This window comes from Triturus cristatus, chromosome 7 (genome assembly GCF_964204655.1).
Source record: "Triturus cristatus chromosome 7, aTriCri1.1, whole genome shotgun sequence".
NCBI lineage: Eukaryota > Metazoa > Chordata > Amphibia > Caudata > Salamandridae > Triturus > Triturus cristatus.
In genome coordinates this window covers 992,125,229-992,130,277 of record NC_140590.1, presented here as the reverse complement: position 1 = coordinate 992,130,277, position 5,049 = coordinate 992,125,229, and positions in this window count along the sequence as shown.

Below are 5,049 nucleotides of genomic sequence, written 5' to 3'. Positions count from 1 at the left end.
AGAATGGAAGTCCAGGGATGTGTTGTACATCAGTTGATGGGAATTGTCAACTTCCACACTGGTGTTGGAATCTGGGTGTTGGGGGTCAGTGTTGATCACACAACAGGCAAAGTACCCTGGGAAGGACAGACAAGATACAGTCAAAAGCACAGAAGAACAGGAGAGAAATGCAATACATATGCACATAACATGTTGCAAAACACCTACACAAACACTAGTTAGTAGTACTACCCTATTGTGGAGTACACACCACCTAAATGGACACATCACAGCACGCATCCAGTCAAGTGGCACAAAGACACACTCAGGCAGCAACAGAGCTGGCTCAACACATTCAAGGCTACCTCCATACATTCACATAACAACCCTGGAAACTCACATTCAGGTGAAGAAGTTGTTGATGAGCTGGGAGCGGACGTCACCATCATCTTCATCATCACTGGCATCTTGGCCCAGGCCGGGATCCTCCACAGGTGCCGTACATTGGTCGTCGTCATCGTCATCCAGGATGAGAGGCACCTTCTTCCGCACCGCCATGTTGTGTAGCATGCAGCAGACCAGTATTATTTTGCACACCTTTGCAGGCTAATATGGGAGGGCCCCTCCGGTCTTGTCCAGGCAGCGAAAGCGGCTTTTCAGGAGGCCGAATGTCCGCTCAATCACCCTCCTGCTCCGACCATGTGCCTCATTGTAGCGCAGCTCGGCTGGTGTCACAGGGTTCCTGAGGGGTGTCAGCAACCACGGCATGTTGGGGTATCCAGAGTCACCTACACACACAAAAATGATCAAGTAGCTTAGTTTTGTAGGAGTGCGGAATACAACACCGACAAACACACACAATGAGAAACAGTCAGTAAACACTGACAAGCCAGGCACGCTGAGCTGGCATCTGTGACATCAGCATTACAATGCGACTACTCCTCATAATGTAGGCATCGTGCGCCGAACCAGGGAAGCATGCACACACATGTGTGATCAACATGTCAGTAAGACAGACCACCAGAGCATTGATCGAATGGTAGTGCTTCCTGTTCCGGTATGCCTGCTCATGTGCCTGTGGTGGTATCAGGGCAACATGTGTCCCATCAATAGATCCAATGACGTTTGGCATCCTCCCCAGTGTATAAAAGGTATCCTTAATTTCAGGGAGTTCATCTTGGCTCGGGAACTTGATATACAGGTCGAGGAATTGCAACATCCCCTCCAAGACATTGCGTAGCAACCGACTAAACATAGTTTGCGACATACCACCAGCAGTAGCCACAGTGTACTGGAAGGTACCGGTAGCAAAGAAGTGCAGGGCTGCCATCACCTTCACCTCTGGGGTCAGTGCTGTAGGGTATGTCCGGCCAGGTAGCAGATGTGGCACCAACTGCTCCACCAACTCCTCAATCAGTGGCCTGGTGAAGCGGTACCGTCTGATGCAGTCGCGTTCCTGCATGGTTGCAAGGTCTGGGAACGGACGATGGACAGCTGGTGCCCTGCAGTACAGCGATGCACAAAGGAAGATTGTCAGTACATCCACCCATGTGGCCATGACCATGATCACTATCACATGATAGTTCATGACATTACACAATGTACTGAGGTGTGTGCTGTTGGTCATGGACACATATGTCACCTACAAGACCACCATCTCACATTTCAATTCCACATGTCCACATGAGTGCCATGTAGTGCAAGGGGCCAATCATCTGGCTGTGTCACCCAACCTATGTGCTGCTGCAACGTTAAAAAAACACACCCCAGTGACAATTGAGGCCTCATGTCTCCCAGGCATCACAGATCTTTGCCATGCAGAAACCCAGGCTCCCTCTATTGCCACATCAACACAGCAATGGACATGGCGTAGCACGTACACACCACAAGGCAAGCGTAAGTCCCACAGGTAGTGGCCACTGTTGTTCCTGCCGGCCCTACATGTACGTCTCTTAGACACACACCCCATCAAGGTTTATGCATATACCACATGGATGTGGAGACTGTCACCCATTGGTAACATGTGATCAGACACATCTGAGACACTGAAACTCGCACTGAAACTCGCCACTCGCAGACATCACCAGCTCATCCGCACCACCAAGAAGAAATCTCTGCGGGAACGACTGGACAAGAACGCCCACGACAGCAAGGAGCTCTTCAACATCGTCAAGGAGTTCTCCAACCCCAGCACCGGCAACAACGACATCACTCCCTCACAGGACCTCTGCGACTCCCTCGCCTCGTACTTCCACCGCAAGATCGCCAACATCCACAACAGCTTCGACATTTCACCCCCGCACCCATCGGCCGTACCTTCGCACCCCGCCGCCACCCTCCAGACATGGACCGAGGTGACCCCCGAAGACACGTCACGCATGATGAACACCATCCACTCCGGATCTCCGACCGACCCGTGCCCCCATCATGTTTTCAACAAGGCAGCCTCTACCATCGCACCCCACCTCCGAGACATCATCAACACCTCCTTCAACACAGCAACTTTCCCGGAGAGCTGGAAGCACGCCGAACTCAGCGCTCTGCTGAAGAAACCAACAGCGGACCCGACCGACCTCAAGAACTTCCGCCCCATCTCGCTCCTTCCTTTCCCCGCCAAAGTCATCGAGAAGGTCGTCAACAAGCAACTGGCCGCCTTCCTCGAGACGAACGGATCCCTCGACCCATCACAGTCCGGATTCAGAGCCAACCACAGCACCGAGACCGCCCTCATCGCAGCCACCGACGACATCCGAGCCCTGCTCGACAACGGCGAAACAGCGGCACTCATCCTCCTAGACCTCTCCGCAGCATTTGACACTGTCTGCCACCGCACACTAGTCCAACGCCTCAACGACACCGGCATCCAAGGGAGGGCTCTGGAATGGATCATCTCATACCTCTCAGGCAGAACACAGAGAGTACGCCTCCCTCCGTTCCGCTCCGAGGCCACCGAAGTCATCTGCGGCGTCCCGCAAGGATCGTCGCTCAGCCCCACTCTCTTCAACATCTACATGAAACCCCTCGCTGCCATCGCACGCAAACACAACCTCAACATCATTTCCTACGCCGATGACACCCAGCTAATTCTCTCCCTCACCAGAGACCCCGACACCGCCAAAGCCAGCCTGCACGAAGGGATGACAGACGTCGCTGAATGGATGAACATCAGCCGCCTGAAACTGAACACGGACAAGACAGAAGTCCTCATCCTGGGACCATCACCCTCCGCATGGGACGACTCCTGGTGGCCCCCGGCACTAGGCACCGCACCTGAACCGACGGACCACGCACGCAACTTGGGCGTCATACTGGACTCCTCCCTATCGATGACCAGACAAGTCAACGCCGTCTCCTCAGCCTGCTTCCACAACCTCCGCATGCTCCGAAAGATCTTCCGATGGATCCCAACCGAGACCAGGAAGACGGTCACCCACGCTCTCGTCACCAGCAGACTAGACTACGGAAACACCCTCTACGCCGGTACTACGGCCAAGCTTCAGAAAAGACTTCAGCGAATTCAGAACGCCTCCGCCCGACTCATCCTGGACGTCCCCCGACGCAGCCACATCTCGTGCCACCTGAGAGACCTGCACTGGCTCCCGGTCAACAAGAGGATCACGTTCAGACTCCTCACCCACGCACACAAGTCCCTCCACGACCTAGGCCCAGGGTACCTCAACAGCCGCCTCACCTTCTACACGCCCACCCGCCGGCTACGTTCCGCTAACCTCGCCCTCGCCGTCGTCCCTCGCATCCAGAGAGCCACCGCTGGAGGAAGGTCATTCTCCTACCTGGCAGCTAAGACTTGGAACTCCCTACCCGTCCACCTGCGGATGACCCAGGACCACCTGGCCTTCAGGAAACAGCTCAAGACCTGGCTGTTCGAGCAGTAGCAGACCCCCTTCCCCAAGCGCCTTGAGACCCTTACGGGTGAGTAGTGCGCGATATAAGTCCCATGATTGATTGATTGATTGAGACACAACATGTACACAGACTGTGGGTGCACATCAGTATTGGGGCTACAGGTCTCACTGTGACGTACATGCCATCACGCCCAGAACTCAGGGTGCATGTGACATGTCTTAAACATATCCAACCTGACACTGTGGCCTTGACTCATGCCCATTACTGTCCAATTGCACATCATAGTGGTAATGTGCATAACACATAAAGGATTCTGCCCCCATGTACACAATAATAGCCTGGGAGTGGCTGCACAAAGTGTCAGCCAAAACAACAGCTGTGGCCCCCCCAAACACCCAGGGAATGCAGCCTTACATGCCATGGGACACTGTGTGGACAATGCTATAGTGTGGCAGGTGTGCGCAGGTGTCCATGGCCAGCATAAGTGTGTTCCATCCATATAATGGTCACACTAATGAGGTTCGACGCGTGTGACATGCGTACGCACTGTACGGTTCATGACAGAGCCATGCGTATGCTTTGTCATTGAATCCAATGAGGTCCGACGTGGGTGACAATGCGTACGCATTGCACGGTTCATGACCGAGCCGTGCGTACGCTTTGTCATTGAATCCAATGAGGTCCGACGCGGATGACTATCATGCATACGCATCAGACAGGCATGGTCCAAGACAGGTGTACGCCTTGGCCATTGAATCGTATGGAGACGGGTGCATGTGTATATTCAAAATACACATTGTACAGTCAGTTGAATGAGCTGGATGCACCCATTGGCTCAGAACTGTCATGGAGACGGGTGCAGATTCAAAACTTGTACGAGTTGTGCACTGGAAATTCAGTTGGATGCCTACAACAATGTTGCAATTTCAAGTGTTCCATGAAGGTGAAGATTTGAACGATGCGGAAGGCGTGTACGTGTCGTACTTTTGAATGGATTGGCCAGATTCATAGAATGCAACCGTGTTGGACCTATCACTTGGGACACATTGCACAGAGTCTGCCTCTGCAGCACAGATATAAGGCTGGCTGGCCCCCAGGGAGCTCACCTGACTGCACTACATGCTACTGTACCACATCCCTGCTACCACTGCTGCTGTCTCTGCATCCTCTGGCTCCTGCTATTGCACGTACTCTGGAGAGGGCCCC